Source organism: Hyaena hyaena, unplaced genomic scaffold (assembly GCF_003009895.1).
Source record: "Hyaena hyaena isolate Hyena2069 unplaced genomic scaffold, ASM300989v1 scaffold_1213, whole genome shotgun sequence".
Classification (NCBI taxonomy): domain Eukaryota; kingdom Metazoa; phylum Chordata; class Mammalia; order Carnivora; family Hyaenidae; genus Hyaena; species Hyaena hyaena.
This window is the reverse complement of record NW_024081847.1, coordinates 319160-337816: the sequence shown is the minus strand read 5'-3', so window position 1 is coordinate 337816 and position 18657 is coordinate 319160. Positions and strand designations below refer to the sequence as shown.

General features: G+C 40.2%; 1 long non-coding RNA gene across 1 annotated transcript in view; it reads left to right on the top strand.

Annotated features, from left to right (window-relative positions):
* Window positions 1-18657, top strand: part of LOC120224648 — a 203535-nt gene that overhangs the window by 133254 nt on the left and 51624 nt on the right. Inside the window, exon 3 of the long non-coding RNA XR_005526625.1 lies at window positions 644-710. This is a non-coding gene — a long non-coding RNA (uncharacterized LOC120224648). The remainder of the gene's footprint in view (window positions 1-643; window positions 711-18657) is intronic.

Sequence of the window (18657 nt, the reverse complement as noted above, 5' to 3'; positions counted from 1 at the left end):
TTCCTCTCCTCTCCTCTCCTCCCCTCCCCTCCCCTCCCCTCCTTTCCTCTCCCCTCCTCTTTCCTGAAACTAAAAAAGTACTTCATCTATTTCTTGTCTGACACAGTCAAAGGGCTGTAAACCTAAGGATGCCTTCCAGTCTTTCATGAACAGGTAGGTTCTTTGGATTTAGGTTTACGTTGTGACAAGTTTGAATAGTGATTGGTTCATATTTAAATCAACTTGAGGGCCATACTATTTTCTCAATATCTTTTTATATATTTGCGGTGAAAATCATGTCATACAAACTTCTGTAACAATCACTGATATTTGGCCTAATACGTTTCTACCTACCCTGTGGCCCTGTCCCTTTGCTACAAGCCTTAGTGACTCATGCTCTGCTGAATAACCGTGGCTCTTTAATATTGTTTTTATTTTCTACTCCCAACCATTTGCCGGTAGCTTTGTTCTGCTCTTCCTCAAATTGGAGGAATTTTCTTCCTAAGTGCTATGAGTCTTTAAAGAAGAGGTACATAGCCAGATTTCTTTTGGATTCCCAAAGAGTTCTCATGCTCTCTTGGTCCTCTCTGTTAAGGATTTTAGAATATTTCTCACTGAATGGCTTAGAGGATGTTTTTAATGAAGCTCCTGTTACATTTTCTAGGTGACCTTGAACCTGTATGCTAGGATCCAGGATGGACATGGATCCTTTGATGCTCTCCTAACCATTGGTAAGTTAGTTTTTGGCCTTTCAGAGATACTTTCTTTGAACCTTCACCCACTGTTTTTGATTTAAGAATCTCAATCATGTGACATGACTATGAGTCTCAAAGGTCCTGTTACCATTTCTGTGGGGCATGGGTCCTCACACAGCTAGGGTTCCTGTCTACTGACTTGGTGTTTCTGGAGTTCCTAACATGGATTCAGCTGGCCCTGACCAGCTAGGGTTTTATGTAAATTAGGCTTGAAAATATTTCTTCATTTTAAAAAGTAGGACCTCCTTTTTAGCTGGAATACACAAGGGTTTGGAATGTGTTGTGGGTGAACATTTAGCCTGTAGGGAGATTCAAGAATAGGCAGGTAAGTTCCATGAGAATAGGGGCAGGGTCTGTGTTGTTGAGATATGATATCCTAAACACATAGAAGGCATTAATTAAGTAGTAGTATGGATGGTATTAAACAGTCATAGCTAATTCAAAGAAAATATATTGCAATTCTCAATAAGATATGTGTTGCTACTGGTTTCTCTGTCAGTGGTCAGAGAATCGGGGAGCTGCCAAAGGATGTACCTTCTTATTTTTTGGTCTTTGTTAAGCCAAATGCAATGTTTAGGATGAAGGAATGGGTATTAAAATAGTCTTCCTCAGGCACTCATTTGAAGGGAGGAAAGAAAAGTTCCTAAGAGATTGTCATCATTTACGAAACCATGGTGCTAAATGGCATGAGGTCCAGAGACAGCGTTTTCATGGGCTGGTAGAAAAGTGCACTGCATACTGTTGCTAAGCAACAGCCCATGCCAGCTTCTCTTGAATGAAGGCCAAGAGAATCAACAGAAACCAATGGGCTTATAAGAAAGGTTTTCACCCAGAACACTAACTTCTGTGTTCTTTTTGCCATTATAGATGGTATAAGTCTTAACCAGTATTTGGTGGGGAGGGGCTTTGTATGTGGCAGCAATTCAGCAAATTGTTCTTAAAGCCACTTCATGAAGTTTTGCTTATGGCCAAATATTAATTATACAATTTGTGTATAAAATTTAAATTCAGAAAGAAAGAACACATTTCCCTACATGATGTTCCATTTACACCAGTATGGAGCCACCCACCTACTTTTTTCCTATTTGAATATTCCATTCCATTCCTTTCTCACTTTGGCTACATGTTTCATGCAGAGTAGATCTGCTCTAGACAGCATGTTCAAACTACATTTGTAACTAGGAAATTCTTTCTTTCAGCAGGTGTTCGGGGTGCTGTGGTTTGCTGTGGGTAACTTAACAAATCCATTACTTTTGTTGCTTGGAAGCATTCCAGTGGAAGAAGTCGTGGCTAGTACTACGTTGTAGATTACACCCGAAAGTTAGAATCACAGAATAACAAGCCTCTTGCTTTCAATCCTGTTTTATCCAAAGTTCTAGAATGAATCGGATACTGAGTCACTTGAACGGTACAGCATACCTACTATGTGCCTTCACATATGCAAATTGTGTGAGTTGTTGGTGTATAATCAAGCCAAACGAACATACACATTTTATAAATTCGAGTTAAAATACTCCCAAGGTCTGTTTTCCACCTTGCCTTTAAGTCTCACTGCCAAGCTTGAATACTTCCTTCTTTTATTTTGAAATATACTGAAAGGGATTGATAGTGGGGGCCTCTCTGCCCTTGGTCATGAAGCTCTGGACTTCTAGAGCTTCCTCCAAGGCTACAGTTGTAATGGGGGCAAGGAATGCCCAATAAACCAGACTTGGGGCCGCCCACCCAACTCTAACCAGAACTTCTCTGTTTTGATCCTTTTTACAAATTGTGTTTTTGGGGTTGTTTTTGTTTCAAATAAGATTTCACTTGAAAAAGAAAGTCTGTAAACTTCGGCATAAAACTTGACAACTTAGGGGATGCCTGGGTGGCTCAGTCGATTTGTGAGTTCGAGCCCTGCATCAGGTTCCGTGCTGACAGTTAGGAGCCTGGAGGCTGCTTTGGATTCTGTGTCTGCCTCTCTCTCTGCCCCTCCCCTGCACTGTTTCTCTGTTTCTCAAAAATAAAAAAACGTTAAAAATAAAAACTTGATAACTTAGGGGGCGCTTGGATGCCTTAGTCGGTTAAGCATCTGACTCTAGATTTTGGCTCAGGTCATGGTCTCCTGGTTCGTGGGATTGAGCCCTGTATCGTGCTCTGCACTGACAGCAAGGAGCCTGCTTGGGATTCTCTCTCTCTCTCTCTCTCTCTCAAAATAAATAAACTTAAAAAAATTGAAAACTTAGGAAAAATAATCTTGTATTTCTCACAGGGTGGCACATACACCTCATGGACCCCTTCCAGTTATACCTGGGATGTTTATTTTTAAAAAGCTGAACCTGAGGTATCCCTTTGCTCCCTAAACATACTAAAACAGATTCCCTGAGAGTTAGGCCTGTGAGAATATGTTTTAAACAGGAATTCTTATGTACACTAAATTTAATAATTATGTGAAATTTATTTTATATACAAAGGAGTATGTGTACGATATGTGCTTCAAGGACTAATAACCCATTTATCTACTACCCAACTAATCCACTACCCAACTAACCCACTACCCAACTAATCCACTACCCAACTAATAGAAAATTACTAGTCTTTTGAAGCCTATTACTTGCCCCTCCCAAATCACATCCTTCTCTTTCCTCATTCCCTAAGTTGCCATTATAATGAGTCCTTTGTGAATCATTCTCTTTTCTTTAGAGTTTTATTCTATGTGATTGTATATAAACTTAAGCAATGCATTGTTTGATTTTGCCAGAATTGTAACCTGCCCCTTTTTGGGTTTATTTATGAGATTCATCCATGTTGATATGTATACCTGTGGTTTATTCATTTATGTATATTGTAATCCAAGTAAGAATATTCCAAAATTATCCAGTTTCCTGTTTGTAGACTTCAGTGATTTCAGGTTTTCTTCTCATGGACAATACTTCCATGAACATTTCTGTCACATACCTCATAGCTGTGAAAAGTTATGGGTATGTATTTAGGTTATATACCAACGTATATACCTGTGTGTAGAATTACTGGCTTATATATGCAAGCTCAAATTGACTAGGTGATACCAATTTTTTTCCCAATATGGTTGCATCAGTATCAAAATATAAGAAATTCTCTTGATTTCACTAATTTTGACTAGATTATTACACACATTTCCAAGAAAACATAGGAGATTGGGAGTGGTATAATTCTGTTTGCATTAATCTGGTTAAAGCCTTCTCTAAGAATCCTGTTCTTACTTTGCCAATACATGGTTAAAATGAAGGGCTTGAACTTGGTTTTAAAGATCTGTATGTGGAAGCATCAGGTTGAGCCCTTTAACATCTCAGCTTCCACTTATTAGTATTGTCTTCAGCTTCTCTGTTCCTGGTGAAAATTCATTTCTCCCGAAAACGAAGAGGTAGTAACCATTTCTCATGGTTTTGTGTCAGGGAGCCGTGTTTTCTCATAGTGCCCATCTGCATGCTCTAAACTACATAATATATCCTTTGATGATTGAAAATTTTTAGTGGTTTTAGTAAGGAGGGTGTGGTGAACCTGCCACAAGTGTCTTTCTTTTCTCCTTTTTTTTTTTTTTTGCTAATTTCAGACTAAGGCGCTCAGAAGTATTACTGATCTCTACCCTTCACAATATCCCCTGTGTTGTAAAGGGAAGGACAGTGGACAAATCCTGCCTTTCTTCTTCACAGGGCGCTTGCCTGCGTGGTGGAAGTATCCTAGATCTGCAAGTAGGAGAAGGGCTCTCTCAGTTAAGCTCCTTGACAAGTCTGAGCCAGGACTGCTCACTCGAGGGGTCCAGCGCAATGCTTACAGTGCTGGAGACTAAGGCCAGAGGTGTTCTGAATTGTCATCGGGACAGTGGGGTCAGGTGCGCAAAAGGAGAAGGATGCAATTTCAGGGGAATACACAAAGGCTTTAAATTGTTTTGGTGATGCTTTATTTCTTAAGAATCATGTAGGATTCTTCTGTAATGCATATTACAGAATATATATATTAAAAAACATATAATTAATGTAATATAAATTAATATAATATAATTAATATAATATAAAATTTTTACATATATTAAAAGTGTGCTATCCTGGAATTGGGTTTATGAAGAAATAAATAGGAGGAGGCAGATTACCATTAATCTGTTTGCATTTCTTCAGCCGAATTGGAGTGAATTTGCCTGGATGCGGTGCATGGTACTTGGGTGGACACTGAGTTTCCAGTGTAGGAGGCACAGTGGACGGATAGGATCTTATGTTGTTACGCGCATGAAGTCAGCAATATATACCAAATAACATACTAGATGAAAAACCCAATTTAAACCAACCAGGGAAAAGATACAATTTATGAAGCTCTCAATGAGTCATCAAGGTTTCTCTTTATGGAGGAAGATAATATTAACAGCTGTTCTATTGGATTCCATTTGCTTAGTTCAATGGGATTCTTCTAATGCTTTATTTATTCATTGTTTTTACATCATGTAAATATTTTGGTCTGATGGTAATATGCATTTGTTTTTCACATTTCAGGTTTATACTTTTGCAGTGAGGCGTTTTTGCATGTACTTTTTCGATCCAAGGAAATTATTGAGCAGAGCGAAGCTGTGTTAAAGAACAAAGGGTTGATAGAATGATTATCAACGAGGGTAAAAATTTTAGTGACTTTTTCCTGTTCTATTAGTGACAAATTCCCCACTGCTTCTTTGATTTTCTTGAACACATGGTTTTCTCTTCCTTGCTATCTTCTCAGTTTCTTTAACTGGGTTCTCTCGTTAGTCAGGATACTAGGTGGACTAGATGATGCTCTAGTAACAAATATTTCAGTGTCTTAGCAGGACAAACATTTATTTCTGGCTCATGCTACGTGTCCCATGTCGGTTGGCAGGAGACTCTGCTCTGCAGTCACTTGGGGCCCCAGGCTTAGACCCCCCCCATCTTGTAGCCGTACCATTGGAACACATGGTCACCTTAGTTGCCACAGCAGGAAAAGGAACCTGGAATATCATTTGTGTGCTTTTCCTCTTGAAGTGACCCTTGCTGATTATATTCTCCACTGGCCAGAATGAGTCACCTGGACCTACCTAGCTGCAGGGTTCCTGAGAAGTGCCTGGAGTGGGGGAAGCACCGGACACCACTGGAGACTTGCAATGTCTACTCTTTTTCTACCTGCCCTCTGCATGAATTGAATAGGCTAGAATGGGCTATTTGTCTTATCTCTCTCTTCTCTTAATAGTTTCTGCTTACCCCAGTATTTCCTGCAACACTTAGCACACTGCTTTCTATGTCTTAGATGCTTGATATTCACTGAATACAGCCCAGTAGTAGTCAGTGATAATACTGGTGCCTCTGATATACAAAGTAAGATTGACACCGTAGCCATCACAGACACAGGGAATTCTGCTGTTGAGTGTTAAATAGAGAAGAGTGTGTGGCAAAAGGGGTCGGTAGAAGGAGAGGCATTTATTGGTGAAGGTAACTTTTCTGCTTTTCTGTTTAGTTAAAAAAAAAAAAAGCCATAAAGGATAAAAGAGAAACAAAGAGAAAAAAGACAATGAGAGGTGTGATGTGGAAAGCCATAATCTAGATATAAAAAAATCAGGATTCAAGTCCTCATTGTATCAATAGTAAGTGGGTAGTCTTGAGAGAATAGCTTCGTCTTAGAGTTTCATGTAGCCTGTGGGCCAACATAAGATATTGATCTAGATGATCACTGAGTTTCCCTGCAGCTATACTTCCCTTGTGATTGTTTATTGATCTTTGTGAGCCTTGGTCAGGACTGTAGACTCTAGGTCTTTTGCTTCTTTTTGCTAGGTTTTCTTATTTATGTAGGGGTGTACATGAAATACTAACTTGTATGGAAGTGGAGGGATGGCTCAGTGAGCAGAGCTGACCTGCTCAGTGATAGTTTGTAGGTGGTCTGCCTCACTGTCCTTAGAGCTGGCAGGTCGCTGGGTACATGGCTTCATGTATGTGGACACATTTGTTAGTTTTACATTCAACTGTGGAAGCTTTCAGTGTTCAGTTGTTTTCAAAATACTAGAACATAGTTAAAGATGAACAGGTGTTTGATAGACATCATTTCCCCTGTTTTCCTAAGTCTTGACTGAAAAGACATAAAAAAATAATGAATAAAAATAAAGCCATGGGGCAACTGGGTAGTTTAGTCAGTTAAGTGTCTGGCTCTTGGTTTGGGCTCACGTCATGGCCTCCCATGAGCCCTGTGTCGGGCTCTGCGCTGACAGTGCAGAGCCTGCGTAGGATTTTCTCTCTCCCTCTCTCTCTGCCTGTCCCCCACTCATGCTCTCTTACTCTCTCTCTCTCTCTCTTAAAATAAATAACTAAACTAAACAAATAAACAAAACCATAACAGTATCGAAAACCAAGGAAAGGGAACTTATAGCAGACGAGAACTCATTTGAGGGAATACTGTAAGATGAAAAATGGATGGGGTCAGATTGAGAAACAATATGAAGAAAAATTTTATTGGAGGTAAGAGCCATAGTCAACAAGAACATCCCAGGGAAGAGTGAAACTCAGAAGTAAGACCAGGAATGGAGTGTGAAACATAGGGAAGCCATCAGGGTACTTCATGAAAGAACTCACTTCTCAAACGGCTAAGCCTATGGGATTACCCTAAGTTTGACATTTACTGAGTATATGGGGTGGTGGCTTTAGTACCAGACTAACATACCATAGGTACACTATATCATCTATGTGAGAATAATCTAGAAGTGAGGAAGGGGGCTTGAGATGGAACTAGAGCATATTTGAGGCAAATTCAGGACAGTCACACCAGACATTAGAAAAATAAAAAAATTAAAATTAAAAAAAAGGCAGCTCTGCCTAAAAGTGAAATACACTAAGGTTCTCTTAAAGTCCTCATTTGAGTGCCTGTGTGGACATCTCAGGGAAGCCTTTCTGGGCCATTGTCACCCACTTATGCTCCTGCAGCTTGCCTTTCCATTCAGAGAAGGGACCTGCTGGGAAAACCAACCTACACAGTTGTTGTGGTCTTTCTGAATAGTCTTCCTAGATCTTTACACTGTAAACATGAATAGATAACAGAGGATCACTGTACTTTTAATTAAAACTACTGTTGTCAGAGAGGGTCATGATGAACAAATAGAAAAACCATGATCCATGTATAAAGAAAAACACTCCTGTATTTCTTCTCTTTTATTATGTTATCTTATCTTTATTTTAATTTGTAGTCTCTATGCCAAATGTGGGGATTGAACTCATGACCCTGAGATTAAGAGTCATACACTCTACCAACTGAGCCACCAGGCAGTCATTTTCTATTCTCAACTATTACACTCACCCTCAGAACTCTCACTCTGGTGTCTGTAACACCAAATGTGTGGGTTTTTCACACACCAAGCAGTTCTGTGACACTAGATGAGTGTCTTACAGTTTATTTTGACACTGTCTACCTGGGAATGGCATTAGGTCCCACAGGATAAAGGGTCATTCCCACAAGACTGCCACCCTCCTTCTCCTCAGCTCCTCCTCGGGTTTGATCAAGTTGCACAGAACTTGAGAAAACAGTTTGCTTACTAGATTACAGGTTTATTACAAAAGATATTCAAGGATATTAATGAACAACCAGATGTTGAGATACATAGAGCAAGGTCTATCAGGGTGTGAAGACAGACGCTCTTTGTCCCGGTGCAGTCTAGGCATCCTTCTGGAATGTGCATTTGTTCTTGTTCACTGTAAGTTCTTTGAGTTCTGTCCTTTTGGGGTTTTATGGAGGCCTCATTACATAGGCATGATTGCTGAGCTCATTGGCCACTGGTGATTGATTCAACCTCTAGCTCTTCTCCCCTCCCCAAGGGTGTGTAAGGGGAGTGAAGGGGATGTGGGGTTGCAAGTTCTAACCATCTAATCTTGATTTGTTCCTCTGGCAACCAGACCCCATCCAGAGGGGTTTTCCAAAAGTCATCTCATTAACATAATCTTAAATGTGATTGAAAGCAGCTTGTTATGAATAATAAAAGACACTTTTATCACCCAGGAAATTCCAGTGATTTTAGGAGCTTTGTCCTGGGACTGGGGCTGGAGACTAAATATATTTTATTTATTGTTTAAAAAGAGAGGGGGAGAGAGAGAGAGAGGGAGACAGACAGACAGACTATAAATCCAAAATGGAGTCACTTGTGCTAAGCTCATGTCACCAAATCGAGATTTTATACCTAAGGTAATTGGAGACCATTTCATCTGAACTGAAGAAAAACATAAGTCTGCTGACTAAAAGTGACATTGAGTTCTGAGCAGGATAAATGAAAATACATACATACATATTGTACCATTGAGTATAAGCTGTGAAATTTGAGAACACAGAAGGTACAGAAAACATTCTGCATGCTTCCAGAGAGGAAGGGGACAAAAGCAAACCAACCAACCAAAAATCAGAACAACTCCAGTTTCCCTGATAAAGTGTGAGAATTGACAAAACACTGAGGATGTACACTCATTACATAAATGGATGTTAAACCCTTGACAATGCGGCGCACCTGGGTGGCTCAGGCGGTTGAGTGTCGGCTTTTGATTTCAGCTCTGGTCATGACCCCAGGGTACTGAGATGGAGCCTGCTTGGGATTCCCTCTCTTTCCCCCTGCCCCTCCCCCACTCGTGTGCATACTCTCTCCCTCTCTAAAATAAAATTTTTTAAAAAGGAAAGAAAAGAGAAACTCACTAAAAACAACCTCGACAATGCCAAACTAAGTCTGTAAGTTTAGAAGCGGATGTGGAATATAGTGTCAGTACGAAATTCCTCATCTTTAGGTCTAATGTTGATCAGTTTAGAAAAAGAATTCTGCATCTGTTCAGTGAAGAGGACATGATCATCGCTGAGATATGGAACTTGTGGGGTGGGAGGGTGGCACACTTCTGCTTATTTTTAGAGTTCTGTAAGATCTGATTTTTCTTAAAACCACCTGCAGATATTAGTGATTAAGAGTCACAGGTACAGTCTCATTACACAGCCGTTCTGCTCACAGGGACCTGTTTTGTGGCATCCCCCATCCCCATCAGACCCTCTCCCAGACCGGCATGGTGAGTATAGTTGCCACATCCTCCAGAACAAGGGGCTCTGGTGCCGTGAAGGCAGCCGGAGGAGCAGTGACGAGGGAGTGGAGGAGTGTGTCTAACTTGGTTTTGCTACAGCTTATCAGTGCAATTTGACTAGTGTCTTGGCCCTGCCCACTTCCATTTTTTTTTTCATTTGTAAAAATGGGGACGTTGCATTAAATTGGTGAATTTCAGACTGTTTGCAGAGCTCTGGAATTGATGATGAAGTACTTGCGGGGGAAGCTCCTGAGAATGAGGGCAGTTTGGGGAAGGCTCAGATTCCTTACTCCCAATTTCATCAAAGCAGTTGTGCTTTGACCTGCGTTAGGCATGATTTCCATATATAAGATGCCATTTGAGCAAAGGGCACCTATCAAGATGGTGTGAACTCCACTGGACTAGATATCCCCCAGGGCCCTTTTGAGCAGTAAAATCCTATGATTCTGGAAAAGATAGTCATGCACAAAAAGAGATATTGAATATTAATGAACAATCCTTTTTTCATTTTCTTCGCAAACAAATTCTAGCAACAAAGGATAAGTTGACATTAATGCACAGTTTTAGACTTAGGAAGAAAACGTAGGGTAATACAGTATCAGATTTTGAGCCCAAGTCATTTTGTAAGAACCACTTTTCCTGTCTGCAAAGTTTTTGTTTATCAGGCTTCCTGATATGCATACTACTGTACTCACTGGCAAATTTATGTTTTTTCCCCACATTCAAGGAAAAGATATGTAATAGTTTAATTAAATCTCCCCCTACTTACTCTATCATAGCACTTCTTACCCATACATTTTTCCTTTTTCTAGTGTCTGTAAGATGATAGAAATGACAGAAAGGAGAGATACTGCTTGGGCTGTGCAAATGCCTGGCTATAAATTAATCTTAAATTAATCTGGAAAACATTAAATTAAACTAATATTTAATGAAGTTTAACTTTGGGGAAGTAAATTGTGATTTGTGCCAGTATTTCAGTGCAGGTGGCTGTCGTGGCGTAGGGCCTGAGCAATTAGATGCCACACTGGCAGCTTCGCTGTAGCAGAATGCTCTAGGTTAGGATTTCTGCTGGGTAGTTCTCATTTTCGAAGCCACAGAAGAAACCTTTTTATTTTTTCCCCTGTGACACTTATTAATCTTTGCCCTGCTTTCTTGCAAATTGCTTCTCTACCTAAACTTCATTCTTTCAGTCATTCATTGATCAAGTATTTGCTCAGTGCCTGCCCTGTGCTACCTGCTGGGAATACTTTGATGAACACCATGGGTGAAGAGCTGCCCTGCAGAGTTTACACCCACTGGAGAGTCGGGCTGGTAAATACTCCCTTGTATCGGGTGCTAGGAAGGCACAAAGATGGCGCTTCTACCTGGGCCTGGGAGATCGTGTCCAAACCATGAGATGCCCATCGGCCTGCCTTGGAGGGGCCACAGAGGTACAGCGCACTAGCCTGCCATAATTACTTGGTATTTATATTGGTCAGGATCAAAGGGGAGATGTATATTATCTAGTTCTCATTTCAGAGAGAGAGAGTAGCTCTTATGGCCATGCTGCCAAAGCAGGAGGGACCCCCATCCCCACCACAAGAAATCTGGGACGTTGAGACGCCATATACACGCGATGAGAGTGTGAAACGATTTGTTACTTACATCACTGAGGCATCAGTGGAGAGCAGGGGCCTCCTCTCAAGCAGGCTGAAATGGCTGGAGAGAGTAAGGGCAGGAAGCTGGCTTGAGTTTTTATCGTTAGGGGTTGAGCCTGGGTGAAGGTTCCTGAGCACGTGGTGATTTGCATCTCCCACAGGCACCAATGAAGGGACTTTGTTGTCAGCTTGTTCAAATGTGGGCACAGGCTGCAGAGGGAGGTGGGAGAAGCTTAAAAGCTGTCAGCCAACAAAGATCAACACTGGAGTCTGACTTCTCAGTATAGTGGCCAGTCCACTTCCCCAGCTGAAACAAAGCTTTCCTTTCCCTTGAATTCTGAAGCAAATCATTAACAGATATATTGTGGAAAATGTAGAAAGTACATATTCTATGTTTTTTTCTATGCATTCATACCTGTAATAAAGTTTAATTCATAAGTTAGGCAGAGTAAGAGATCAACAGCAATTAATAATAAAACAGAACAATTATAACAACCTGCTATAGTAAAAGTTATTTGTGGTCTCTCTCTTAAAATATTATATTGTGCTGTATTCAACCATCTTCTTCCTGTGATGATGTGAGGTGATAAAATACCTACGTGATGAGGTGAAGTGAGGTAAATGATGTAGGAAGGCAGTGTGACATTGCGGGAGGCTGCTGTGACTTTCTAGTATGTCAGGAGGACCCTATGCTTCTAGAACGTGGTTGACCGCGAGAGATGAAACCTCAGAAAGCAAACCGTGGGTAAGGAGGGACTACTGTTTAGGCAGAGAAGCCACGCATGACAGTAGACAATGGCCTTCACCTCAACGTGACTTTAATAACAGATGCAGGGATGGATTTCCCTTATTGTAAAACTGCAGCTCAGGGAAAGCAAGTCCACCAGGGACTTGAACACGGTTCCCAGAGGTTGGAGGATAAAGTAAGAGGAGGTTAGCTGATGTGTAACCTTGAGATGATTTTTTTGTTTGCCTGTTTATATAACTTTTAACGGCAGGATTTTTAATAGGAGCTGGGTAGCAGGTAACTTAAAAGTGACTCACTGACAATGCCTGGAGTATTTTGTGTTGTTGACTGAGGGTAAATTCTTACATTATTAATCACAAGGCATTAGTTATGTTTATAACGACGTGCTGTGAAGATTGACTAGAGCTACTGGGTCTTATTTAAAACAAATTATTTCAAGTTAACTCTTTCTTTTCTTCCTTCCTTCCTTCCTTCCTTCCTTCCTTCCTTCCTTTCTTCCTTTCTTTCTTTCTTTCTTTCTTTCTCTCCCTTCCTTCCTTCCTTCCTTCCTTCCTTCCTTCCTTCCTTCCTTCCCTATTTCCTTCCTTCCTCCCTTCCTTCCTTCCTTCTTTCCTTCCTGTCTGTCTGTCTTTCTCTCCTTCTGTCTTTCTGTCTTTCTCTCTTGTAGGTGGTAGTAGGTAAAGACATGAGGAATAGAAAATCAAGGTTGGCAACAAATTTGTAGATATAGGATATTTGTAGTTAACACTTAAAACAATTTTTCTACCTCCCACTATATAATGATGAATATCCAGATTTGGACTGTTTTACTTCAAATATTCCTTAAAAAACCTTCTTCTGGTCTATTTTCTTTAGTCTTTTATCAAGGCTCTGGACATGAACCTTCTTTGGAAACAAACCTGCTGTGGTCCAGGTCCAGCTGGCACACAGCATGCTGTCCGTTCGGGAGAAAATGATGTGTAAATCAGGGAAGAATAAAGAATGGAAATATTTAGGGAAAACATTGGACATCTTTGAAAAGGTGGGCATATTCTCTTCCAAATTGTTCAATTAGCCCTGAAAAATCAGAGGGGTATTTGCATTGTGAAAAATGAAAACAAAATCACAAATTTGCAAGCAACTGATCCCATTGCCAAGGATTTCATTATTCTTAAATTTTGGTTAGTGACATGGCATTTAAAGGGGCTTGTATGGAAGCCTTATTGCTCTCCTTGTGTCTTAGTCCATTTGGCTCTAACAAAATACCACAGGTTGGCTTCCTACTGTTTGAGTAGAAATTTAATGCTTACAGTTCTGGAGGCTGGAGAGTTCAAGATCAAGATTCTGCTCAATTCAGGTTCATGGACAGCATCTTCTGGCAGTGTTCTCGAACTCACAAACTGAACCATGACATCATGAGCTGAGCCAAAATCAAGGGTTGGATGCTTAACCTATTGAGCCACCCAGGGACCCCCATACTCTCTTCTTTTGAGAAGAATAGGATGCTATACTTGTGCATCTGAATAAGCCAGGTATAAAATGTGTATCTTTTTGTGAGCTTCACTGCCTTTAGAATGTTGAGATTCAGGAGAGCACAGGCCCTGAAAAGAGGGAAGATAATCCTCCCTCTTTCAATTTCAATTTAATGATATTCAGACTTTTTGAACACCTACCACATGTTAGACACTGTGCTGAATGTTATAAAGCAGAGAACAAGGGCCCTCAGGAGGTGGACAACCCAGTTAAAGTAACATGAGTGTGCCATAAGGTTAATAGTACAGGCTAAAACACCAAGGTTTACAGAAGTACAAAGGACATGCCAGTAAGGGGAATGCAAATTAAGGGAATATGGAATGATCTAGGCTGGTTTAAACAGAAGTGGACAAGGGTGGTAGATCTCTAAAAAGTATTAGTAATAGTGGTGGAAGGCAATGTGGGAAAATAGACAAGCCATCTAAGACCATTTAAAACTGATCAGACTCTCCCAAGGCCAGAAGAGAGACATTGGAAGAATTTTATAGCCAAGGAGAAAGGCATATGACCTAAAGCCACCAGACAATATATTAAGTTTGGAATTTATGAAAGGTTTTGATTAGGATCTGTAATAATTACAACTGAGAAATAAAACTATGATCAACTTTGCCATCCATTCATAATTGTATAATAATGAAGTGGATGATTTTATACCATTAATACTAAAGTACCAACTATACTTGGGATCAACAGACCTCTGCCACGTGGGTATGGGAGAAAGAAAGGCAAGAAGTGAAACAGAGCGGAAGAGCCTTCATGTGCGCTATGTGCCCAGAGGACTATCTGGAAAGTTCTAATGCAAGGCCAAGCACTATTTGTCCATTCATTGTGTGCCTACACACAGAGGAAGCCTCCTTGAAAACTATCATCTGAAATTAATGCTTCTCTAAATACTGTCAGAAGAGGGAAGTTGTAAGGATCCATCAGATCTGTCCTTCAGCTCTCCACAGATCCACTATTCTGGGCTAGCAAAGAGAAGCCAAAGTTTCAGTTAATGAGCCAATTATATAGCTACTTTGAGCTTCTCATAGTAAAGCACATGCAAAGTATTCAGGGATACATCTGGGTCTATTGTGGATTGACTGTGTCCTTCAAAAAAGATACTTTGAAATTCTAACTGTGGTACCTGGGAATGTGATCTTATTTGGAAATAGGGTCCTTGCAGCGGTATTCAGGTTAAGATGAGGTCATACTGGATTAGAATGGGCCCTAAATCCAATGACTGGTGTCCTTATAAGGGCAAAGAGAGGTGAAGACCTTCAGAGACACACAGGAAATAAGCCATGTGATTTCAGAGACAGAGATTAGAATCAGGCATTTATAAGCCAAGGAAAGCCAAGAATTAACTGCCATTACCTGAAGCTGGAAGAGGCAAGGAAAGCTTCTTCTCACCAGAAGCAGCATGGCCCTGCTGTTACTTTGATTTTGGACTTCTAGCTCCTAGAACCGTGAAAGGATAAATTTCTGTTGGTTTTAGCTACTCAGGTAATTTGTTATGGCAGCCCTAGGGGGTGAATGTGGAGGACTCAACTGTAGAGTAGAAGCCAATTGACTTCCACATCCTGATGCTACATCTTTTTTCTGCCCATGACCCCTTGAACAGACAGAACTCTGTCCCCTGCCAGTTTCTATAAGAAATCCCATCACACTTAGTGCTTTGTAATTTTTTGGTATGCTGTCATGAGCTTTTGAGAGGTCATTAGAATGGGGTCACATTATGTTCCATAACCACATTCTATCATGTTGACCCTTTCCCTCTTTTTTCTTCTTCTCACTTTCCTACACTTTTTATTTTAGGGAAAAAAATACGGGGCGCCTGGGTGGCTCAGTCAGTTAAGCATCCAACTTCAGCTCAGGTCATGGTCTCATGGTTTGTGGGTTTGAGTCCTGCATCAGGCTCTGTGCTGACAGCTTAGAGCCTGGAGCCTGCTTGGGATTCTGTGTCTCCTTCTCTCTATGCCCCTCACCTATTCCCTCTTTCTCTCTCAAAAAAAGAAAAGAAAAGAAAAGAAAGAAAGAAAGAAAGAAAGAAAGAAAGAAAGAAAGAAAGAAAGAAAGAAAGAAAGAAAGAAAGAGAAATTCTTTTTATTTAACACGTAGCAGTTAATGGAATGTCTTTGGTATGTGAGTTTGTTCTTGCTTATCAAAAGTATTTCTTTCTAATAAATACAGGTTCAACTCATGAGGAATTCTGGTGAATAACACTTCTCAATGCCATTACAACTGCACCCCTTCCTCATTTAAGGGAGAATAAAATGGGCTCAGAGGGGTGAGGTGACTTGCTGGCCATGGTTCATTCATGTGCTGGAGTTCCTGTCTTTGCTGACAGCCCACTGCAGTGATCCATTCTTCTTCCATTTTCATTCATCTTGAAGAGTTTCTAAGGCCAGCTCAAGCCTCATCTTCTTTACTGGCCCTTTCTTGAGACATATCCAGCCAGCTTTTACCTCCCTAGATTCACAGGGATCTCACTGTAGCATTTGACCACACACTGTCATGTGTCTCAACAGCTTCATGGATCGTAATGGTATTTCCCACTCTGGATTCTAGGTAATGTGTGTAGGGAACATGGCTTTTAAGTTGAAAAGGATCTAGGCAGGGGATGAGGAAACTGGGTCAACAACTGATTGCTGTGTGACTATAGGGAAATCTTTTATCCTGTTTCTTGGACTCCTCATATATATGCAGGTGCTTTAATCATTAGAAAGTATTATTTTGCTATACCTCACCTAGTCCATTACTTAATGGACATGGTTGAGTTGACCTGATTACATCTAATTAATTTTTAAACATGAGCAGTGCTTTGGAGGTGTAGTTTCTACACATGTGTGCCTGCATGGGACTTTTAAAAAGTCATGGTTTAAATGCTGACACCTCAAGTCCTTGTTGTCTTCTTTTTCTTTGTCTCTACATTGTGAACATGCTAAAGGATCATAACTCTTTACGGAAGAAAATTTTTCATAGAAAAAATGGCTAAAGTGAAGGCTCCGAAATAGGTGACAGGGAAATAAAGCTCTATCATGATCTCAGAACATGGGTATAAGGAAGAGAGACTAGAGGAGAGGGCAAAGGGTCTGCCCTGACAGCAGGCTCTTGCATGTACTTGACTGGATCCCCCGCTCTTAAACCAGAGCCACACTGTCGTCATTCTTGTGACTAACATTGCTCAAAAACTGTGCTCACAATACAGAGTGGCCGTCCAGGGCGTGCGGTAAGGGGAGAGTCATCTGTACAGATTCAAGAACAGTTATATAAAAAAAAAATGACCAAAAGCTGGTCTTTTTATTTGTCACCATTTGCCAGCAATTCTAAACAACGTCAGTGACAAAATACTCTCTGAGAAAAACCTTATGATCTGAGTTCTAACAATTGTTGAGATTACTATTGAGTTTAAATAATAATTAGGTTAGTATATTGCTCTTACTTATCCTTTAATAAATAGTATTCTACACGAAAGTTAACTTAAAGAATTCCTGGTGATATAGTTGACTGTGAAACATGTGGAGTCATCAGTATATGTGTTCATCTCAGGCGAATGGCCCGTGGGTTCAGACATGTCTCAGCTGGCTGTGGGTATCGAAGGTGTGTGGGTCCCCAGGGTTTGACATATCCCTGAGTTTAAACAGTAGATTAGAAATAAATAACAGTGTAGTGATTGTCAAGACAAAGAAAAAAAACCTTGCGTTTCTTCAGTTCTATCCTTCTTTGTGACAATTTTTTTTTTGGTATTTACAACTTAGAAGAGTAAAACTGAGTGCAAGTGGCAAGTATAGGCTTTTGTTGACAAAGACAAATTTAGCTTGCATGAAATATTTAGCTGAATCTGAATATGCATTTTGAATTAAAATATTTTAAAATTAATTACCTTAAAGTTATTTTAAAAAATCAAAAAAATAAAAAGTTATATAGGTGGCACTGTTTAATAATTCTTAAATTGTATCTTTTACAGACATTTTACTTTTTATTTAATTTTTAGTTTATTTATTTATTTTTTTAGTAATCTCTACACCCAACATGGAACTCAAGCGCACAACCCTGGGGTCAAGAGTCACATGCTCTTCTGACTGAGCCAGCCAGGCACCCCAGACATTTTAATTTCATTACAATTTATAAATTAGCTATTGGACAGTGAATTTCATAAAACATTTTTACATGAAACTGTGGCTAATGGATTAGAGTACAAACTGTTAGGTATATTTAAAAACCATTGAGGGGCACCTGGGTGGCTCAGTCGATTAAGCGTCTGACTTCGGTTGAGGTCATGATCTCAAGGTTTGTGAGTTGGAGCCCCACGCTGGGCTCTGTACTGACAGCTCAGAGCCTGGAGCCTGCTTCAGATTCTGTGTCTCCTCTCTCTCTGCCCCTCCCCTGCTCACGCTCTGTCTCTCAAAAATAAGCAAACATTAAAAAAAATGTTTTAAACCACTAAATAAATAAATGTGCTTTCCCCCCTTTTTGTACTATATTTGTTTTAATTAAAATTTTTAATTTTTTTTCCTGGCAAAATTACATTTATGTCATACATTAAAATTTGTTTTATTGTCTTCAGTTCTTTCCTCGGTGTTATCTTTATTTGTTTCATGTTGTGGTTACTATGAAAATATTTTGGGGGTAGGGTTTCCAAAATGGCCCACTCTAGATGTCTAATCACTCTTGGTGTGCGATGGGATGGTAAAACTGGTCTCTAAGGCCAAGTTCACAGGCGAGTGAAGCAAGGTCTATGTTCAGGAATCTACTCTGTCCCCACCTAGCAGTGGAAACTGAAGTTGCTTGACTTTCTCCCTTGTAATAACAGATTTGAGGACATGATTTCCAAGTTGCTTTCTGTCTCTGAAATTTTGTGATTCAGATTGGTTATGTACCCATTCCATGTATATGCACACCTGCAGTGTGGGGTGCTTTCAACTCAATATTCGTTTTACAGAATTTCTGCCATTGCTTTTCAGATTCACCTACTATTTAGACAGCTGCAAAGTGAGCCATATCAG